A 24,157-nucleotide genomic window follows, 5' to 3' on the forward strand; every position below is an offset into this window, starting at 1 on the left:
AATAAGGATACCCTCAAGCTATCTCTCGTTGTTGGCAGTTTGTAAAATGAATGGGGAGATGTCATTTTAGCCATCTTTTTTTCTTTTTTAAGAATTAGAAATGGGCTGCCTGGGTGACTCAGTCATTAAGCATCTGCCTTCGGCTCTGATCATGATCCCAGGGTCCTGGGATCGAGCCCCGCATCAGGTTCCCTGCTCCGCGGGAAGGCTGCTTCTCCCTCTCCCACTTCCCCTGCTTGTGTTCCTTCTCTTTCTGTTTCTCTCTGGCAAATAAATAAAATCTTAAAAAAAATTAGAAATGAAGAAGAGCCATGATCCATATGCCATCATTTTTGACTATTAATTAGCTCAGCAAATACTTATTGGGCACCTACCTTCTCTATGCCAACTACTGCTAAAGGCACCAAGGATAGATTCCACTAAGAGGGAAAGAACAATTCATTTGGATATCTAGGGGGAAGAGCATGCTAATCAAAGGGAATAGCAAGTACAAAGGCTCTGCAGTGGGAGCATGCCAGCACATTACAAGAACTGTGAAAATATCAGCATGGTTGGAGGGAAATATATGGGATGGCGGGTGATGGAAGAAGCCAGTAGGAGATGAAGATGCATGGTACCCAATAGGGTAAAAGAAGGAGAGGTCTTGTAGGGCTTTAGGTCACTTTATGGAATTTGACTTTTACTCTCAGTGAGATTAGATCTTTAGTAAAATATTTATAACAAAATGCAGATATGTTTTTGTAATTTCAGAACTTGGACCCTGATACAAAACATTCTAAACTCTAAGACAGTTTTCTGAATATATTTTACTGGGGACATTTAGCTTTATACAAAAATGTCCTATTGGAATTTGTTTTTGCTTTACAAAATTCAGTTTTTAAATGTTTTAAATCCTCCAGGAAGAGAAAATTTCCACACAAAAGTTTGCTAAGGTAAATTGCTCTGTGAAGGAGTTGCCCTTTAACTCATTGGTTTTATAAGTTTGGATTTTCCACATCAAGTTTTCCTAAAGTTAGTTGCATGTATAACTCTTATTCAGGTCTTAAGATGTGTTCAAAGAAAGTTCAAAGGTAATTTACACATATATGTTGATAAATTTTCTTGTTAATTTACACTTATCAAAATGTTCTAAGCATAAGATTAAGTAATGAAAATCATAGTATCTCCAAATTCCATGCCCCCATTTTTTTGTCCTTTTTAGGTCCTGGAAAGAGGAGTTAGACTCAATGATTTCAAAGACTCTTCCAATTTTCCAACTTCTGGAGGTTATATTAGAAAATCATAGGCATTAAGTCGTAAGCATATAGAGCCATAGAGTAGAAAGGGAACATCTTTATAGCTGAGGAACTAAGGACTAGAAAGTTTTAATAACTTGCTCAAATTAATTACTAGCTTGATCAGGATGAGCACCCACATGCCTCATCATGCAGTTCCCTGTATTTCCAACGAAATCTCTGCTTTTCCTTGATTTTCCCAGTGCATATTTCACGTGGATATGTAACTAAATAGCCTGCTCTGACGTGACCAGACTCTTCCTTAGAAATGGTTCTCTCTTCTTGGCCCATTCCCCCTGTTCTTACTTCAGTGCCACTTTCATTCTAGTCCTTTCTCTTCAGTGTCCACCACAATTCTGATCCATTCTAGATAACTTTGGCTTCCATCCCAGCACCCTAGAAGGCCTTTCCTACATTCTTCTCAGTTCTATACATATTGCTTTTGATAAAGTCTGATCTCTTTTCCATGTACATAAGAAAGGGGGCATCTCCCTCAATTAGACTTCCCTGCAATTTCATCTCAGTGATTTTACAAGGCCCTAGGTATCCTTGTGTTCTGCCCTCCAGCTGTCTCTTCTTAGAAGGTGGGAAAGGTGGACTTCATGAGTGGAGTCTAATGGGGGTAATAGAAGACCAAAAGCTCAGAGTTAATACTGGCACTAATTTTTTTTTCCTGCCTTCAAGTTCTGGCTTCATACAGCAGACAGAAGGTGAATCTGGTCTGATTCCAGCCATTGGAAGCCAGCAGATTTGCTAGACGTGTGTAGTCATTTTAATGCTATTACAATTGGCAGGAAGGACTTTGCTATTACAAGCATTTTGAATATTACATCTAATGTTTTATATATTGCCACTTGCTAACATGTGGAATAAATCCTAGGTGACCAGAGAGATTCTTGGAACTAGAAAGTTCCATTAATTTAAGATAAGTATCACCTAAAATGACTGTCTATAAAGCTTTCCCAATTGCACAGTATCTTGGAAAACGTCTTTTGAAACTCAGCTCCTTTCTTGCCTCTCCTCCCCCTTTATTCTGTTTTTGTCTTTGCTTTTTGTTTGTTTGTTTGTTTGTTTTGAAAATGAAAGTTAAGTATTTTAAAATGCTTGAGAGTTTTCTTACAAGTTTAGGGACTGAACTTCAATGGATAATAGACCAGAATGCCTGTCACCCAACAAGGTAGACCTTTTTGTGACAAGACAATCATTTACTACATATTCTAAGTTGGGGTCAATGGACATTTGGGACTAAGTGTTATTCTTTGAATAACTTTTTGAAGAGCTGGACCATGAATTCAGGTCAAAGGTGAAATGACCCTGGCACACATCTCTACAGTTTTGTAAGAAATAAACCCTGCTTAGGCCCTCCTTAAAACCATGGAACTTTGCAGTTAAAAAGGAGCTTATCTCATTGACAGGTCAAGTACAAGGTCAGTGTATCCTTCAAAGACATCTGTCATAAAGGTATTCACTTCATCCAGCTGTGACTCCTCTCATTTCAGTTTAGTTTCCCCCACAGCTAGACGTTTACCACATCTAACAAGTTAAACTTTGCAGTGTCTCTTCTCTCTGCCCCTTTTTTTCCATCTTGTTGCCACTGATCTAGGTCAGACTTTCATTTCCTTTAGCCAGACAATTAAAATAGATTTTTAAATGTCTCCCTTTTTATCTCTCCCCTGTTTCTAATCCATTTTACTAATTAATAACAAATTGATCTTTCAAAACCCAAATCTATTCTTTTACTCTCCTGCTCAATAATTTTCAATGGCTCCTAATTGCCTAGGCTTTTATAAAAATTTCTTATGCAGACATTTGGGGAGGAAGTGAAGCATCATGGAAATTCCATGAGCACTGACATCAGAGGGACTTGGGTTCAAATCCCAGCTCCGCTTATTTCTAGTTGGATGATTTGGGGAAAGTTATTTCATATCTCTAAAACCCAGCTTATCTATGACACAAAGGTGATAACAATTACTTCTTAGGACTCTTGGGAAGATTGAATGAGGTACTGGACACTAGGTAATGAGTATGCAAAAAAACAGTAGCTCTCTGTATGGTGAGCTTCCTACAGTAAGCCTCTGAACTTATTCCCCATTACTTTTCTTTTTTTATTTTTATTTATTTATTCATTTAAATATTTATTTATTTGAAAGAGAGAGAGAGTGCAAGCATGTGTGTGGGGAGGGGCAGAGGGAGAGAATCTTCAAGCAGACTCCCTGCTGAGCACAGAGCCTGACTTGGTGTGTGATCCCACAATGCATAAGATCATGACCTAAGCCAAAACCGAGAGTTGGAGGCTTAACTGACTGAGCCACCTAGGTGCCCCTCCCCATTACTTTTCCATCAGGGTCCTACGTTCCAGCAAAACCTAGTCTATGATATATGTGTCTTTAATTACTATATGTGGTGGCAGCTTTCTTAAAAGTAGGGATGATGTCTTTGTAGTGTTCACCGTGCTTTGTACATATTAGGTACTCAATAAGTATCTATTGAATTTGGGATTCTCAAGTTGATTTCACCATCAGAAAGAGCCATTTCTGGTAAAATTTTAAATTGCCTTTCTGAGTCTAATTGATCTCACCAAGTCTGGACAGAATAAGCCTATTTTCTCTGCGTGAGATCTTCCATGATTAAGCAAGTTGTCAAAGTTCTAGATGGATATGGAGTTCTTCATCCACTTCTGGGTACTTTGCCCCAGACTTTTACAGCTTAAAGTGAACATGGAGATGAGATCACTTTGATGTCATTTGCAGTGTTGCTTTAATGGTCAGCAAAATATTAAGTAGTGGAAGAGTTTCCTTTACGTCAGTTTGAGAGTTGAGCAAAGGAAACAGTTTCTTAAGCAAGTCAGTTGGCCTCTTCCACAAATGGCAGGTGAGCACTGATGGGGAGGAAAATGAGCATGTGCAAGGAGTGAAGTCACTGGCAGAGGTGTTTGTAAAATTTTCTTTGATCAAATGTTTGGTACACATTTTAAAGAGAAACACAACCTGCATGCAACAAGGAGCCAATAGAAGACATATTCAGAACTCCCTGTAATAGTCCCTGGCATTCACATGGCCCCTTGAGGTTAGTATGACAGTTTCACATACATTAGCACATTTTATCCTTCATAGAACCCTGGAAGTTCTATGGGCAGGCATTATATACCCTGTCTGCCACCCCTATCCTCTCCTCCACTCCCCACTCACTGCCTTGTTTGCTTGATTTTTAAACTTTGGAGGAATTTAAGGATTCCCTCAAGATCTCACAGCAAGTGTCAGAGAAGCCTCAGACTCTGCATTTCTGGTCACATATATATTATGTGTGGTGGAAGATAAAGGGAACTTGAATTTTGACCACAGTGTCACTCTGGTTCCAGATATCCAGTGACTGAGCCATAGAGAAGAGGTTGGAATAGACTCTAGGGGCTTTCTGCAGATGGCAATCTAATATCTTTTATTTTGTTTGTTTAAACAATGAGGTTTAAGGTAATAAAAATAGCTATAGCCATTTATTGAGTACACACCATATATCTGTTAATATATATATGTATATATATATATTTAAAGAATACACACACACATACACTATTCTCTTACTCTAAGAATTAGTGAAGAGCTAAATGGTACGGTTGTAGACTGAATTCAAACTCACATCAATCTGAAGCCAAAGCCCATGCTTTTGCCACTATATTCCCGTCTTCAGCTTCCCAAGTTCAGCCCACACTGGCCCAGACTAGTTTTATGAAAGCAAGTCACAAAGCTCACCCACCCTAATGACTAGGCATATCCGTTTGATTCAGATGTTTGGTGAAGGGTTCTAAAGCAGTTTCCAACTGGAGGTCGCCAAAATGAAAATCTTTATTGCAAGGTTAGGCTGCTTCTTTCAGGTCGATGACAAAATCGGAGGACATCAGTGATATTCTCAACACAGTTTCTTTGGAAGTGCAGAGAATAGAACACATATTGAAGACACTGGGAAGGACAAGGTCTAAGAGATAGAATGGCTAAGAATAAGAACTTTAGGGGCGCCTGGGTGGTTCAATTGGTTTAGTGTCTGCCTTTGGCTCAGGTCATGATCCTGGGGTCCTGGGATCAAGCCCCATGTCAGGCTTCCTGCTCAGCAGAGAGTCTGCTTCTCCCTCTCCCCCTCCCTTTCTGCTCATGCTCTCTCTCTTTCACTTGCTTGTGCTCGCGCTCTCTCTCTCTCAAATAAATAAATAAAATTAAAAAAAAAAAAAGAACTTTGAAGTAGGAAATGGCAGGTTTGACTCTTTACCTATGACTAGAATTTCAGTATTTTATCTGAAAATGGGACAAGAGAGTCGCTCCCACTCACCTCCCAGGGATACAGGGATTATCCTGAAAGCCAATTTATGCAAACATGCTTTCTAAACTGTAAGATTCCATATTAAAATAGGGAGTTTTTGACCTTGTGAGCCTCTGTTGTTGATGTGGTGGTATATCTCATAGTGTGAAATTGAGAATATGTGTGAGAATTCATTTCTACGTTCAGTGAAACCTAATGTTATTTTGGTTGTTTGCTTAAGCTTCCTCTTCATCTCTAGGAACATAAAATAAAATGTCCTCTGAAAACATTGTAAGGGTATGTTCTGTTCCTCAGCCCTCACAATTGCCTATGAGAGCCTGATTTATGCCCTCAACACCCAGAAGTCACTCATTCTCAACCAGACGACACTCCCTGACACTACTTTTAAGTGGAGTAAAAAAAAAAAAAAAATCAAAGAAAAGATGATGGGTCATAGGTAAAGTTCTGCCATGTACATCTCAGGTCTATTATTTCTGTAAACCATGCTGTGCTTTCCACTTGTTTAACACCTTCATAGAGTGCCTACAATGTGTCTGGCACTGTTCTAAGAAGTTTATCAATATTAAATCATTTATCTCTCATCTCCACCTTGTGGTAGTAATATGATCCTTGTTTTAACAAATAAAGAAATTAATGATCCCTGTTTTGCAAATAAAAAAATCGAGGCAACAGAGGTTAATATTTGAGCTAATGAGTGGGCTGTGGGGGGAGGGCAGATTCCAATTCATATACCAGGGCTTACCGATAAACTTTTATTGAATTGATTTGAAATGGATAACACTATCAGGAGCTCCTTACTTCCTGTATCAACTTGAGATATGCCTGTCTGGGGGTCTGATCCTGCATTATAAAACCCATTTTATCTCATTGCCCACTTACTGTTTGGTTTCCTGACATGTTCCTTCCTTCCTGATGATTCTAGTCTTTTTGTCTTCTGATGACTATTCCATACCTAGTCCCACATCCTTGCTTCTTAATAGATTTTTTTCCCTCTAGCTTGGAATGCTCTTTCTAACTCCCCTTTTTCTAGTTAAAAATTTTTCAGCTTAAATTCCATTTCAAGTTTCATCCATGAAAATTTTACTCATAACTCCAGACCTTGCTGATTTCAGTCTGTTTTAAATTTTGTTAGCCCTTCTCTGTACCTATGCGATGGGATAACACATTTTTCATCCTTATATGTTGATGCTGCCTCCTGACCTAGGTTGCAATACTCTTGACTTAGACTATGACATGCACTGCACTCTTTTTTTAACTTCTTGCCTTTCCTAGTAAAGTGCTAAGGATATTCTGAATGTTCAACAAGTAACTAACTGAACTTTATAATTATCTGATGTTCCTGGCAGAAGCATTTGCTAACCTCATTCATTAAACTCATCATCTCAATTTGGTTTGTTGTTTGTTTGATGGCAAAGGATTTCATCTCTGTGGCCACTTCAATGGATTGGTCATGGCTGCCTAGAGGGCTATGTCTTCAAAGTGTTATGGCTTACACATCTCTAATCAATGGCAGAGTTCTTTCTTGCTGTCTGGGTGTGGTATGAGAATGTGGGGGCAAGCCAATCCTGAATTTGCTGACCCTAGTGTGGTAATAGGGAGAGAAAATAATCTGTGTAAGAGGAAGGGGACTAGATTTCAGCATAAGGACACTTTAATATACACTGTGGACATGTCTGAAAAGCAGAACAAAGATTAAGCAACTGAAGTTGTTGATGATCAATTATTTATTGAGATGATACCAGGAAAAAAAGTTTCATTGTTCATTCGTTTATTTGCTTCTAGATTATATGTGTGTCATGAAATCTGTTTCTTATACAATGTCTGTAAGGAATTACTTCTTATGATTCAGTAACAACTCTAAAATACATATTTTGGTACCCAGTACTTTCCTTTCTAGAAATTTGCCCTCATATCGTTCTAAAGCCATACTCAACACACATATTATATGAACAAAAATTGCAAACATGCAATTAACTTTTATGTGGCCTTAAGTTTGAGACTTACAAAAAACAAAGAAATCCAGTTGCCAGAGAAAACAAAACACATGAAGACAATTCCCCAATTGTGTGTTGAAGCAAATGCCACCCAAATTATGCGTCACTAAGATTTATTCCTTAAAAGGTCATTTGTCCACAATTTAGAGCAGAATCCGCACTATCGTGCAATGATGGGAATATTTCATTTGAGGAAATTGTGGATGGGTTAATAACTGGAAAACTATTTTATTATAAAAATCTGGTGTTTTTTATCAGCCAAAATTTTTTTCTTTTTGACATTGCTTGCGTGTTTGCCTTTGCTGATTTAAGTTTAAAACTCAGTAGAAACAAAACAAAACAAAACGAGGCTTGGGAATGTCTAATAAACATTTCTCCTTTTCTTCTGGCTTCCTAATTTTCACTCTGTGTTCACACACACACACACACACACACACACACACACACACACACACATTATGCAGCCAGAGCTGAAGAAACTTATCAGCCTAATTATTTCCTGGGTGTTGGGTAACTCCCTATTCATGAAGGGTAGAGTCTTTGTTCACACATCCATATAGCTCTCTTCTCAAACCATGAAATAAGGAGAAAATCACTGCACTTTTCTGGCTCAAAATCTGTGTTGGAAATCTGGATTAACAGATGGGGATATGTTTCTAAGATAGTTGCAACTCAAGGAGGCTGCAGAAGGTTGCAAGATGCAGCAAGTGCAACCCCTCTTGTCAAAACCATATAGAAGGATGTTTCTATTGACGTCTCAGATAAGGGCACAACTCACCTGCCTTGTTCACGGCTATATTCCTAGGGCCTAGAACAGTGTCTTGAACATGCTAAGTTCCCCAAAATATCTGTAAAATGAGTCAGTAAGTAAATAAATATATACACCCATCATAAACATGGAGATTTTGTTTGAGCGCCCAAATCACGACCCATTTATTAGTTAAGGCTCACCTAAATTCAAGAGTTTCTGTTTTTACAGTCCTTAAATATTAAAACTTTGGAAATAAGATATACTTAATTCAGAGGGGTTAAGGAAGTCAAAGAAGTCGTGTACTGGATTTAAAAAAAAAACATAGCGTTTGATGAAAACTCTTATGTAACAAATTATAATTAGAATAATAGAAGTGTGATTTTAATTGAATCACAGATCCTTCTTCACTCAGGAACAGGTTTTCATTATTGATCTGGCTACTTTTGTTCCATGCTGACACTCTCTGTATCTTTAGTCTTTTTTCTGTTGGGTTCATATCTCTAAATATTGGTTTAGATAACACTAATTCATGTTCAGTTTCATATACACAACTTCTGGCCTTAATCATGGTTACTACTCTGTTGCCTTCTATTGGTTTCTGTCTCTGCACACATACACATGCCAGGCATTGCATGAATTTTCTAATAGTAAAAACCTACAGTATTTTCATATATTTCCTGCTGCCCTTTCGGGGCATTGGGCTAATCTATATTTTCCTAGCTCCTGAAACAGGCTCACCTAAGCTCTCTAGTATTGCTTCTCAAGGCTGCTTTCTCTCTGGCATTCTGCCCTTCATGGCGGGACTGAAGAGCCCAGTCCTCTCAAACAGTGGTTCTCAGTGTACTGCTGTTATTTATGAGCTATTAGCAACTGTACTTGCTAATGGTTAAAGTACCAAGAATTGAAAATAATCCCCCTTAAAAAATACTAATGAGAGAAGTCTAAAACGGAATGTGGAATTAGGTACAGAGAGGAGAATTGCATTTCTTATCAAAGAAGAAATAGAGTTTGTAGTTCACCAATTCAATCCTTAAGGGAATTATTTCAAAATAGTGAAGAGAAATCAGAATTTTAAAATTATCCAAGTTAAACTGGAAACAATGGTACATGTGACGTTTTAGAGGTTCTGGGAAGAAGAAAATGCACATAATCTTTCAGTGCTTTTCTCTTCTCTTTTGACTTCAACAGTTACTAGCCTTTACTGTTTAAAAAAATTATGCTTTTCAGAAGTGATGAAGATAATATTCTTGATAATTTAATAAATATAAATAAATTCTTAAATTTTTTTCCAAGTTTATTTTTTGCATAACTGAATTTTGTCATATAAAGGTGATTTTTTCTATATAATTGACTACCTCCTTAAAGAGTGTAAAATAATTTAAAAACTGCATCATATTTTACATTCATTGAACATAATCATTGAGAATAAGCTTATGTGTAATAATGTAGTTTGATTTATGTCTCTGAAGACTGGTTTCAATGAAAATATTAAATTAGAGTAGATTCAAGGATAGCCATATCAGAATTATTCTCACTCATCTTCTGGAATATTCTTCTGAGTGACAGAGGAAACGTGCATCCCATGAATATACTCGTAGTATATTATTTTAGCGTGTGTCATGTAAAAAAACAAGCCAAAGAAAAACCTGCTGAGGACTTCTAGTGAAAGGACTCTGGATACTTGGTTGCAAAACTCCAGGGCACCTCCCTGGTCCTCATCCCAGCCAGGCTGTTTTCACCCTTGGCCTCCAGCAATCCCTCCTGCCTCTGTCTAGTCTCTCCTCTCAGCTATCCACCAATGGCTTTCTCTTGTTCTCTTGCTTTGTAAAGGAAGGGAGAGCTTCTCTGCAGACCACTCCAGGAAGACCATAGGTACCACGCACCTCTGTGATGCTACCAGTATTGCTTACCAGAGAGTCTTCCATCTCCTGGAGCTGGGATGGATCACAAATGATCTCCTCCAGAGGCCACAGTACCAATTCAATATATAGTTGCAGAATTAAATTAAAGTCAAAATCACTGGCAAATTTGTAGTTTACTTTACAACTGTAGCTAGCCCAGAAGAAAACAAAAGACTTTTTAGCACTTTCAAATCCCATCATTCCTTTCCTGTGCCACCAATCATGGCTAGCCAGGCCTCCTAAAGAGTCATGCGAGAACTTTGTGGGAGGAATGATTATCCCTTGCCAGCAGTGCTAAGTCATTTAAGATTTTCTCCAGGTCTTTATGCACAGCCTTGTCTCCACAGTGTGTCGGAGATGTGTCGGAGAATAGTGGTCTCAGATTAAGTTTTTAACTTCACAATTAAAGAGAAATAAAACCTCTGAAATACAGCAATAAAATGCAGAGTGAAGCACGTGACTTCCCCGTGCAATAAGCGAGCCCCTACACCTCCCCTTTCTCTCTGAGAGACTTGGGACAAACCCTGCCCAACCTTCCTGGCTTTTGTATTATATATTCTGTATGTATTTTCCAGACTCAGTTTGAAGTATGCTAATTTCCCATGTTTCTTTGTCAGTGCCCCCAAGTCAATTCCCATGTGTGGATTTTGTGTTTAGAAGAAAATCCTTCAAGAGCATGGGCTTTCAATGTCCTCTTTTATTTCTCACGGTACTTCATCTACTGCATACTGAGTAGATGGTCAGAAATGCCTTGTCAACCAGCTTACTTATAGGCAGGCCCCTGCTGTGCACGGGGTGGGTACTTGGTAAATATTATCGACTGCCTGCCTGACTTTTGGGGCTAGTTATTCTTTTACATCTCACGTTAAGCCTCCCCCACATCCTGTGAAACTAGAACCTTGATGCAAGAATGCACATCTTCAGGCATTCCACCATCTAACAAAGAAACAACTGAAATGGGAACGTCTTGCAAACGTGAACTTATCATGTTGTTTACTTGATAGTTGAAGGTGGGAACCACAGATTGTTTGATGTGTAATAGTAACACAGTGTCAGGTATGCAGTAGGGTTTCAATAAATATCTGATATTTTGCTGGATTTAAAGTTTTACTGTCACTTCTTGCTCTCTCTCTCTCTCTCTATATATATATATATATAGATAGATAGATAGATAGATAGATAGATAGATAGATGATAGATATAGATATATTGCATGTAAGTGTAAATACCCAGTAAAGCACCTCTTCTCTGTTGTTGCCTTCTTGAGAGTTAGGACTGAGAACAGATGATTCAAATGTGAGAAGCTTAACCTCAATCAAAACTTTTAAAAATTGCTTTGTATATAATGGTGATTGGGCTAGGTTAGCAATATTGCAAGTAACATTTTCTCTTGTTTTCTACTTCTCTACTACTTTTGAAATAAAAATAATTACACAATTTACATGACATCACCTAAAAGTTTAGCTGTGTCTTCAATAGATGGATTCATAATGTCATTATTGTGTTACATAGTGTGTGTCTGTTTAGTAGAGACCCAACAGTTTCAATCTAGTTAATACATACAGTTAAACACCTGTATTAAAGTATGCTTTTAAAACACTTTAAAAAAATCCTCTGTATATAACTTCCTGTTTAAAAACAGCATTATTTTCTGATGTGTGTGCTGTGTTACAGTAGTTGGGTTGCTTTTATAGAACGCTCTCTCCCATCCTCATAGACTGGAATCTCTGAGACTTTGGGACACTCTGCGGACTTGGCTGGGAGAAAGTTCTTGCCTATTCAGTTTTTGCCACTGCCTTTGGCACCTACAAGCCTCCTTCCTCTTCCCCTCCTGGGTTTCTGTATAATAAGTGTGTCTGGGTTTCTGTTGCACGGAACGTCCCAGAGCAAGAGACTCTGGGGCAGTCAAACAAAGGCAGGATTTCATTCACCTGGCACGCTGACCCCTTGGATCCTGGCTGGAAACTGGGCACCGGGGCCCCAGGGCTGAGAGCAGTGCCTTACATAAGTCCCAGGGCAAGCAGCTGCTGCCCGCCCCATCTGCAACAAGAGAGCTGCTCTCTCACACTAGCCCATGGATTTCTCATTGTTGGCCAACGTATTTCTCCATAATTCAAAAAATCCACTGTCTTCTGCAGATAGTATCCTCATTGTCCCTATACTCATATCTTGGCTCAAATGGGAGAGGAAAAGGTCCATGTTAATAGATTAATTAACTATTGGCAAAACTCCCTTAATACCCTTCTCACACTTCTTCTCTTCTGTGCAGCTGTGGTGTGGTTAAAATAGCAACAGGACAGGTTTCGGATGAGTGTCCTAGATCCCATATCCTGTGTTGTGTAAACATTCTCAGGTGACCCCTGAGATACCAGAGTGAGAGCTATGTCAGCCCAGCCAGGATTCACTACTGAGCCTCAATCCTTGAACCTGAAGGGAAAAAATTAATGAGATTTTAAACAATTGTTTCAATTACTGGTCATATGGATTGTATGACCAAATCCCCCCACCAGCCCCCTGAGTAGTTGTCTACATAAGATACATCTCCCAAGGCCTCTGGAAGGCTGGTGCCTGTCTCCACTCTTCTATGTTCCCAGGCATAAGCAAAGTGGAGGCAAAAGGACTCTTCTTGACACCTGTAGATGGAACATTCACACCAGTCAGACCCTCCCAGTACTTCTTCACATGCTGAAGTCTGGCTCTTTTCTTCTTGGAAACTATGAGGAAAAAAACTATGAAACTATGAAAAAAAAATGTGTATATAAAATGTTTTAAATTCACAGCAAAAGGGTTTCTATTCATCAGCTGCTTGCTGTTTTTTATTTTGGCTGTTGTTCGTAGGCCACTGCAGTTTGTATATGTAATTTCAACACCCTGAATCCCACTTTTCAGGTGGATAACTTAGTCATGGGGTTTTCCCTCCTGCTATGGACTGAAATTTTTAGCCTGACTAACACTGACACCTGCTCCATCAGGCAGGTCAATTGGTTCAGAATTATTCTCCCTGCCACTAGGCAGCTGAGTGAACTTGACATTTACCTTTAGGTTTAGTTTGGCTTGAACCTTACATTTTATGTTCTTGATTTGGGAATGGGCATTGAAGTCAAGAGTGAATGAATGAAATACATGGTGACTTATTTCCTAAGAAGTTTGCTCTTCCTTAGTGGGGAATTAAAGTCGAGGGTGGGGGGAACCCACATAATTCCAAATTGGAAATCCAAAGAGGTCAAATCAGTTTGCCATGCTGGGGGAGGTTAGAGCAGGTCTCTGTTGGTGATGTCCACTCATAGTTTACATGTCTTTGATCTATTAACAAACCAGTGGGAAAGGTATTTGTGCTATGTTTAGAAAGCTTCTTCATTGCTTATTTCCCTTATTTCCACAAACACAAAGTTCCTTTTAAAGGAGAACGGCTCAGTGATTATCTGTTGGGGTGTATATATACAGGAGGAGGAGAATAAAATCTCAAGTAAGAAGAGGGCATATTCTTGTGCTTAGAGTACATACAGACTTTGAATAGTAAAATCTATTCCTCTGTCTCTGGATAAGGAACAGGGTGGACCTTTTCAGGCCACTGGATGAGGTGCAGTCTAAAAATAAAAAGACTTTGAAGGGGAATACTGCAATTGGGCCAAGAATCATGAGCTCAAGGATTGGCTTTTGCAGTCACCAAATACTCCCTTGGGACTCTAATGTTATCCATCTTGAGAGTAGTGGTGACCCACTGTTTGCACAGTTTCAGCCCTGGTCATATTTTTGACTGTCTTCATTGTGGCCTTTGGAGTGCGTAGCTGTTCTCTCCACATTTTTGCTTTCTGTCTCTGTTACAGCAGTGGGTGTCAGCTAATTTAAAAAAAAAAAAAAAGTTACCACTTTGGGAAGTGGAGAGTGTGGGCAAAAAGTCACTTCCTAAGGTAAACAGAGAAATATGGGAGGGGAAGAACTATGGAATTTGGTTGAAGAAAAAGAAAGAAAATAAGTTTATTCTAGTCCCCTGGGAGCTAAATTTGACAGACTCCTGACTTAAGGAAACCCAAGCCTCTCAATACTCAATATTATGTACATAAAATAGGCCTTCCTGAAAACTTCGTGTAGGACAATTTGGCTATTTTTGATTTAATATTTTCCATATTTCCCTGTCCAAGTGGATTCCTCATAAAGGAAAGGATTTTGAAAATGGAAAGAACTCTTTCTCTCCACTGTCTATGTCAAGGCTGTAGATTGATGACTTTAGACCCTGGAGATGACAGATAGCACTGAAGTAAGTGAATACCTTTATAAAAGTCCAAAAATAACCAGAGAAATACACAAAAAAGCTTGTTTAATCTGCGGCTTCCCCAGATAGCTTATAGGTAATGCGATCAATCTTATGCTAAGGGGAATTGTTGGGATTCTTACATCCTAGGAGGTTTGGGCAAATAGATCTGTGACCTGAACAAGAGCAGAATCACAGGATGATGACAAAAATGGTCAGAGGAGGTCATGTGCATCAGGAGCTGTCAACCACCTCTCTTTCTTCTGCTCTTTGCTCCCAAAAATTGGATTAAAAAAAAAACAAACTTGGCCACAATTCATGGGATGTGTGGAACTTTATCTTGGCTGCGACCCCAAGAAAGGTGTTCATAAGTAAATCATTAATCCAGTCCAGGCACAAATAACACACACTGTCACGTTCTGACTCTTAATGTCCCTTGACCACTCGGAGAGTCTTCATGTACCTCAGTGCCTGCTACAATGGCAAAGATAATTAATGACTTGATTGAGTACAGTTTGTCAATTTCTTAAGTGCTTTCTTATCCACCACCTTATTTCGAGCCTCATAACAACCTTTTAAAATAGACAGTGAATATTTTGTTAGTCTCATTTTTTAAGGAGAGGATATTGAAGTATCTGGAAGTGAACTGACTTGCCAAAATATTGCAGATGGGGAATAGCAGAGTCAGGCCCAGACTCCAGGTTTCTTGGGATCCCTAGTCCAATGACTTCCTATCACTTCTTAGGAACAACAGTGTTTAAGTCAGGGGAGAAGTATCCAAATCCTCTAGAGATCTGTATTACCCAGGCTTCTCCAGGTTCCACATAACAGAAAACTCAGCTCAACTTCTCTTAAGGGAAAAGAGGAAATTCATTTGTTCACATAACTGAGGAGTCTGGGAGGACTGTTTGATATAGCTGGGTCCAAATCCTCAGATATCTTGTCTGAAATACATTATGTCAAATCATAATATTCTGGTTTGAGAAAGGAACTCTGGGCATTCTTTTCTTCTATGTGTGTTTAATTCTTAGGCAAGCTCTCCCTCTGTAGTATAAAGATAGACGATATTAGCTCTCAGCCTTATAATCTTCCAGTTAAGCAGTATCAGGGAAAGCAAGTCCTCTTTTTTTCAATGGTTATAGCCCAAATCCTAAGATTGATTTTCACTGGTCTGGTTTGGGACATGTGCCAGGAAATGTGACATCTGCTAGAGTAGTCTTGGTCCATGGGCCTTCCACCAAGGAAGAGATGGAGCAGCTCTAACAACATAAATCCAGAATCGAGGAATAGTGGTTTCTCAAAGGAAAGTTGGGTGCTGTCTTCAGAAGGGGGAATAGATGCGTGGCAGGGAAACAAAAAACAAAAACAAAAAACAGCAAATGTCCTCCTAGAGGAGCTATTTCCAACCCACATATCTGGCCCAACCTTCTTACTGAGAAAGGCTCAAGGAGAAGGTGGGGATGTCTATGCTTGAACAAGCACCACAGTGGTCTCTCCACTTCCTCTTCTTTCTCCAAGCCACCAATACACACCCTCATTCCATGCTATTCCTCAGTCGACTCACTTGCCTAGAATATTCTTTTCTTCTTATCCCCGTATTTTACTTACTCATCCTTTAAAATTTAATTCAGATGACACCTCAGATAGAATGCTGTTATGGACTGAATATATGTGCCCCCACAAAATTTGTATGTTGAAGCCCTAAGTCCCACAGTGGTGATAAGTAGGTTTAAATGGGGTCATGAGGGTAGGGCTCCCATGATGGGATTAGTGTCCTTATAAGAAGAGGAACAGACCAGAGTTTGTGCTCTCTTGCTTTTTCACACTTTCTCTCTTTCTCTCCCTGTCATATAAGGACACACCAGAAGGTGGCTGCCTGCGTGCTGGAAAAAGGCCTCTCAGTAGAACCCTTCCATGCTGGTACCTCAATTTTGGACTTCTTGCTTCTAGAACTGTGAGAAAATAAATGTCTGCTGTATAAGCCACCTAGTCTATGGTACTTTGTTATGGCAGTCTGAGCTGAATAAGGCATGTACTGTGGCTAAACCTTGCATTCCACACTTACCTCTTCTAGCTTCTTACTATCCTTAGTGGATAGAAAATCTTAACCAGAATTTTATTTTACTCAAACTACCAATGCCTGATCACTAGTGTGGATACTGCTCCAGACAAGTGAACAAATGTCATCCATTAAAGAGAACAGTGATTTAAGCAGTTTCTGTTCAGCATTCCTGAAGGTTGTCCAGGACTTAATGAAAATTCTGATTCCTAGGTTTTAGGTGTAACACTGTATTTCAATTTTGCTATAAGATCAACATTATAAACTTGTCAAAAAACTTCAGGAACTCCTACACTGTTTCAATATTTCAAGTATCCAGGTGAAACAAAGAAGGGAAAAAAACAGATAAACTCAGAAACTTCCATTGTTGTTTTCTTAAGTTACTGCTGAGTATTTATCACATTCAAGATAAAATATGTGCATTCCATGAGGCACCCATTCCAAAAACAAAGCAATTGCTTGAAGCCTTCCTGGGGCTACTCAATTTCTGCCATGCTGTACTTCCACAAAGGCCACCTCTGCTAAGCCTCTTCATCACCTAATAGAAAAAGACATTTGGTGGCATTGACTCATGACTTTAAAGTATTTGGGCATTCTCAGGAATGAAAAGCAGTTATTGAATTCTGAGTCTGTTCTAGCACTTTACAATGAACATAAACCATTATTTCTTACCACTAACTCATCTCATAGAACATTTGAGATGTGTGTTGGTACAAAATGCCACATGACACCAAGGTCCCATTGACTTAGTTCTCAATGACAATGCAATCTACTGTTGAAGAACAATACGTTAGCACAAACTTAGACCCCATATTTACCCACATTTCTATGTTTCCAAGACAGGGTTCACTTTAAGATCCTTATTAATAAAAATAAAAATTATCTACCCCTCCTCCCAAAACTTTCAATTTTATTAATCATATGCTTTCCAACTGATGACTAATTACAATGAACAGAGATCTGACATTAAGTATGAAGCATTGAAATGGGTTGTCATCTCCTGCCCTCCACATTATTTCTTTATGGTGAGATAGTTACTGTGATGAGCTACAGATTTGTATAGCATCCTTCCTTGAGTGAAGCATTTGTTCAAATTAATTTCGGGTATTATTTCTTATTGAAATATTCTGAAATTATTTCTAATTGAAATAATTCTATAGATGTGTGTGAGAAAGGCCAGGCTCTGTGTGATGAGGACCTGCTTTCTATTAGAAGAAGTCAAAACACAACACACACACACACACACACACACCGTTGTTAGGAACTGTATTAATTTTGCAGAATCATGTCAGAGGAAAAACTTCTTAGTTATACTAGACTCCTTCCCAAAATGGCTCGATGTACTCAAAAGTTCACCTCAGAGTTTGCCGCCATGAGTCATAGGCCTTTGCATGTGATAGGAAACATGCTGGCTGCCACTTATTACTGTTCCTGACCTCAAATAAGGATAAAGAATTTATGGACGAGCTTCTTGGGAGCTCCTTTCTACCTGCTAGTTGGGATGCTGCCTGATTCATGAATTGTTGAATAAAGCCAATTAGATCTTCAAATTAAAAAAAAAAAAAGAATTTATGGACAAGCTTCTTATCTGTCACCTCTGTTTCATTAGCTATCATATCATCATCAAATAAATGATCACTTCAAAAGAATGGGACAGCAAACCAAGGATGACTCAAAGCAGGTTGTGGGAAGAAATAGACCAAACCACTAGCCAAATTTCTCATTAAACTCGTCATTCAATAGCATTCAAATGACATTTATTCAACAATTAAGGGTCTGACATATTTACTTATAAACACTGTAAAGGATGCAGAAAGAAGAATGAGGATGAGAGATTTGTAATTAAGAGAGTTTAGTCCAGGTTCAGAAATTAAATTACGTAGGTGCAAAATTAATCTCAGCTGTTCTGTTGCAACCCTGTGCTTCTCTCAGGGGTGCCTGGGCCATCTTTCCGATTCTTGGCCAGACCTGAATAAAAGGTACTGTTATAAACTGAATGTTTGTGTCCCCCTTTCCCCCAATTCATATGTTGAAATCAATCCCCATTGTGATGGTGTTTGGAGGTGGAAACTTTTGGAAGTGATTGAGTGGTAAGGGTGGGACTAGCCAGAGCTGAGATTAGTAGCCTTCTAAAAGAGAAACCAGAGAGATCTCTCACCCCTTATGCATGTGAAGTTGTAGTGAAAAGACAGCCATTTATAAACTAAGAAACAGGAAGTGGATTCTCACCAGAAGCCAAACCTGTTGGCACCTAGATTGTGCCACTTACCAGCCTCCAGAACTGTGAGAAAGAAATATTTATTGTTTACAAGCCACCCAGTCTATGGCATTCTGTTGTAGCAGCCCAGACAGACTATATACTAGGCTAACTGGTGATTAATAGTTTTGTGTTAGTATAAGAGATAGGCCAGGGGCAACCTGTTCATAAAAAGTGTCCAGTCTGACAGTTTGTAGCTGGATTCTATTATATTCTTTTGGTTTTTGCTTTTCAGTCTGGTCATGCAGCCTGTTTGGGCTATGTGACCATGGAGATATGAAAGACAGCTCCTTGGATGCAACTGTGACTCACCTAATACTGACAATAGCCTTGTGATATAGGCAGGACTGTCTTCATTTTATCAGCAATCAGCCTGTGGTAATACAGCATAGTCAGGATTTGAACCCGGGTCTTCTCTAAAATGCCCAACCTCTATACTTTCACACTCTTTCCTGCCAAATTAGCTTGCCTCAGTTGTCTTTTTCAATTTAGCTGAGGACTAAAGGTAAAATAAGAATTTTCCCTAGTTTGACCTAAAAATTAATGCAACTCCAATTAAAATAATAAGATTCCTTTTTAGAAATTAATCAGCTAATTTATAATATTTGTATGAAAGTCAGCTAAGAGTAGAAAAACAATCTCCAAGTAGAACACAGTTGAAAGAATTACACTACCAGATATTTTCCAACCAAGAACATGGTATTTCCTTTTATTTATTTAAGTCTTCTTTTAATAGGGTTTTTGTTTTAGGAGTTTTTTGTTTGTTTGTTTTAGTTTTTTTTTTTAAGATTTTTTTTTTTCCTAAAGATTATTTATTTATTCATGAGAGACAGAGAGAGAGAGAGAGAGAGGCAGAGGGAGAAGCAGGCTTCCCGCTGAGCGGGGAGCCCGATGCGGGACTCGATCCCAGGACCCCGGGATCATGACCTGAGCCGAAGGCAGATGCTTAACCATCTGAGCCACCCAGGCGCCCTGTTTGTTTTAGTTTTAATGTAGAACCCTTAAGTAAAAGATGCTAGATTTCTTACTGCTATCTCCTCAGTGTGGCATACAAACAATAGATTGGTAAGAAGAGGAAGACGGTTCTTTTTTCTGCCTTCTCATGTTCTTATCCAACAAGATAAAGGGGCTCCATTTTGAAGAGGAGAGAGAGAGGGTTTGCAGAGATGATGAAATCATGGAGGGGCCTTGTGTTCAATGCCCTTTCTGAATTTGCCTATAAGATTGATATCCAAGATTTGGGCAGATTTGCAACCTTGTCTGGAAGTTTTTGAATGCAGCAGCTCCACTGATGAATCCAGGCCATGGTGGCATGAGTATCCACTTGGGAGATCTCTTTCTCAATTTCCATAGTCCCCAAGTGACTTTGAGAATATTTTATGTCTTCTGAGGCTACGAGTAAAACCTGTATATTAGGTGGGAGGGAAAGCTAATATGTCACTCAGAAGATCACAGTGCAGAGTTGGAACCTGTGTCATCTGCATGGAGTGGATGAAGATATGACTGCATCTTTGTTGGAATTTAAATGCCAAAAAGCTGCAGAGGAAAAATTCCAGATGGACCAGTTGCCACCTGCCCAACAAGCACTGGGTATCACCTAAGCTGGGAAACAGGATGGGGACTTTAACTACAGATGCCAGCATGACCACAGAGGCCGAAAAGTGTGTTGCTTACTGTACGGTAGCATGAAGGGAATTGTGGAGTCAGCCAGAGGTTTAGAGCCAGGACCAAGGGTACAGGAAAACAGAGAACACTTTGAAGGGACTGAGGAGGCAGAAAATCCCAAATTATCTTCAGTTTTAAATGGAGAATGACTAAGTAATTACTGGACTGGAATAGAGAAAAACACAGAGGTGATTGAGTTTGCTTTGAAATTTCAAGGCTTAGTACAAAATACAAATGGTCACTCAAGACCTAAGTTCAATTCAATTATAAGAAGGAAGAAAACCTAGAGTTTTTCACACTTGAGTTTTGTGGGCCATTGAGACAATAGTGTGCCCATCTGAGATAGAGCAGTCAGTGGGGTCAGCTTTTAAACAGTTTTGACTCACAGAAAGTAGTTTGGACTTTGATGTGACCTAGAGAATAAATATTGTCAAGCAGAGGAGTAACAGGATCAGCTCTATTTTATAAATATTCTCTAGTAGGAATATGCATTATGAATTGAAGGAGAATGAATGATGTTTATAACACATCATGTAGGAAGCTTTTTAGAAATCTAAGCAAGAGATGATGAAGACTTAAATCAGAGACTTGAAAGTGAGGCTGGAACAGTAGGGTAGAAGATGTTTTTCAGTTTAGGGGCGACTGGGTGGCTCAGTCGTTAAGCGGCTGCCTTCGGCTCAGGTCGTGGTCCCAGGGTCCTGGGATCGAGCCCCGCGTCAGGCTCCCTGCTTTGGGGGAAGCCTGCTTCTCCCTCCCCCACTCCCCCTGCTTGCGTTCCCTCTCTCGCTGTGTCTCTCTCTGTCAAATAAATAAATAAAATCTTCAAAAAAATGTTTTTCAGTTTAGACTCATGCATGGTCAGAAGATGAGAAGCAAGAAGAGGGTCAGGTTTAGGGGCAGAAACATTGCATTCAATTTTGTACATGGATTTGAGAGGCCTTTGTAATACTGAAGTGAAGATTTGTAGTGGCAAGTTAAACGTGTAAGTCAGGAGCTTAGGGTAGTTTGAAGGCTAGAGATGAAGGTATGGTGGCTGATTAATTTTGGGGTGCAAAGAACTTCCTTAAGGACAGTTTCGGGAGAAATAACCTAGAAAGTCTAGTCTTCTCTGTTCTCCTGCATTGTGTGAGCAAGTAGTAACTTGTAAGGCCCTCTGATATTCCTTGCCACCAATATACCACCCAGATGCCTAAAGTCTGACTGCTAGAAATGTAGTCCTTTGTTTCAAAATGGTCTTTCACGTGGTCCATTTTTTAAATGCAAATAATTGTATAAGTGATACACCATTGAATTCTCTCATGTCTTGGTAAAAATAATTTTAGAAGGAAAATAGGAAAATACTAAAAAAGAAAGTGAGACAAAAGCGGATGGCTACAATTCTCTTTTTCATATTTTGGTAAAGTTTGCTCTGTGAATAAATCTTGGCACTACACCTCAGAGTCAAAGATCACTTCACGGAAATCCGCAATGTCTGGGATTTCAGTCACGATTTCAAACTTGTGTATTTTTATCTTCTGATGTGGGTCTTTTTCAGTGTAACCTCAGCCATGTCCCTGGCCCCATTTTTTCTGAAACACCCTCTTGAAGGCACGTCCTTAGTAGATAGTATATATACTACAACTTTGGTATATAGTCACATCTTTGGAGGCTCATTGTGGTCTCTTCTAGAAAGCTACAGAGCATTTGAATATGAAACCAAGTACAGTAATGGCCTTGCTCAATTGACCTGAGAATGGAGCTTTGGTGAGACAAAATAGCTATCAACTCTAGATTATTCCAGAAGTTTGTCACTGAGACACAGAAAAATTGAATAATTTCCCTAGAGACCCAACAAACTCTCAGAATCCCAGCTCATCCCATTTATCACAGCTATGAGAACTTGAGTGTCTCTGTGCCACAGTTTCTAAATATGTGAAATGAGGATAATAGAGTTAATTTTATAAGGTTGTTTCAAGAATTCAGTAGCATAACACATTAGATTAGCAATGTGCTCAGCACTTTATATGCAAGCGCTCTAAGAATTCTGGGTGTATAATGCTCATGGTGAATAGTCCAAAATGATGAGTCTCTGACCTTCATTCTTGTGCCGAGTTCACTGAAACGCACTTCCTTCTGAATGTCTCTGGATAGAAGGATGGGACTCAAAAGAAGGCACATGTGAAAAAGAAGAGACAGTCACATGAACCTGAAATGTTTGGAAATAAGGGGGATGAGACATGCACTAACTGGATAATTATGCATCTTCATATCATTCCTTCTTTCTGCTCAGCCAGTTGCACATCTGACAGAACCCCACTATAAGTGGAAAAAGATGAATCATTGCACACTGTGTCAGAGGGGGGATAAATCCAGACAGTGGCTGAAATTTCATATTGAAAATTACTTACTCTCGTCTCACAGTGGGCTTTGTGATTTTCTTGGGCAGCATCTTTAGTAGAGCATATTATATGTGAAGCATATCATCTCATTCCCATCAGCGAAATAACATTCTCTGGTGGTGTTTTGGGAAGGATGTGTAGATGTTAACCAAAACCACAAAGAAAGGATGTTGTCACTTTCCCGTGGCATGTAAGAAAAATATGGATGTTTTGATGTGTCCAGTTACATGCAAACTCAGCATAGCTAAGGAAAAGATCAGATTTCAAAGTACTACTGCACTGAGTAAATGAGGTGTGACTACAAAGAAAGTAATAAATTATGTCTTCAAGTGAAGCAGGTCACATCTGGTGTGTGTATGTACATCTGCACACGAGTGTTTGTGTGCATCCTTTTCAAGCATTTTTGCCTACCATTTAATTTAATATTGAAATAGTTCAATGGATTATAAAAACAACTCCCACACATTAATACTATGTTTTTAAATATCTTCTTGCTTGATTTCAAGTTGTTCATAAATGAGCATCTAGAAAACAGAATATCTGATGATAATAAATATATACATTTACATGTTTTTAAAAAAATAGTGTTTACTATGGGCATTAGAAGCTAGAACTTTGTACTCTAATTTCTGGAACCTCACGCTATCACCATCTCTTTTGAGGAATGAATTACTGAAGCTGTCTCTTTTATGAACATTTCATATTCATAAAGGGATGGCTTTCTCCTGGCAGGCCTTTTCCCCACTCAGCTGAACTGGAAGTCATTTTTCTGAAGAGAGTCCTACTATTGGAACAAACTGAACAAGAACTCACATCACACATAAAAAGCTTTTGGAAGAGACCTGGGATTGGCTCTGGAGTGGACATAATTCAAATGCAAATGCATTTCATCAGTGGTTTGCCTTGGATGCCAAATTTTGGGGCAAAAGGAGAACTAAAACTACCGATCATTTGCTCTTTTCTACCAATCAACAGAATGCGAGCAACACAACTAATATTCTTTTTTCAAACCAATGTTATAGGGAGGTTTGCAGAAAGCATTGTAATGCCCAATCCATCATTATAGAAAAACATTACCAGTGATACCCCATTAGTGTTTTTAATTGATTCAAACTTATAAAATTAAGGATAAAAAATTCAAAATATTTATGTATGATAAAAATTAAAATATACAATAAAAAGGATAAAATAACCTGTATCTAAAAACAATACTATTAAAATTTTTTATGTATTTCCTTCTAGATTTTTTGTTATTGTTTTTATTTTTTATTGAGTACTGTTTACATTGTTGTGGTTTAGCAACAAGCTTTTTTTTTAT

The sequence above is a fragment of the Zalophus californianus genome, chromosome 6 (assembly GCF_009762305.2).
Source record: "Zalophus californianus isolate mZalCal1 chromosome 6, mZalCal1.pri.v2, whole genome shotgun sequence".
Classification (NCBI taxonomy): Eukaryota; Metazoa; Chordata; class Mammalia; order Carnivora; family Otariidae; genus Zalophus; species Zalophus californianus.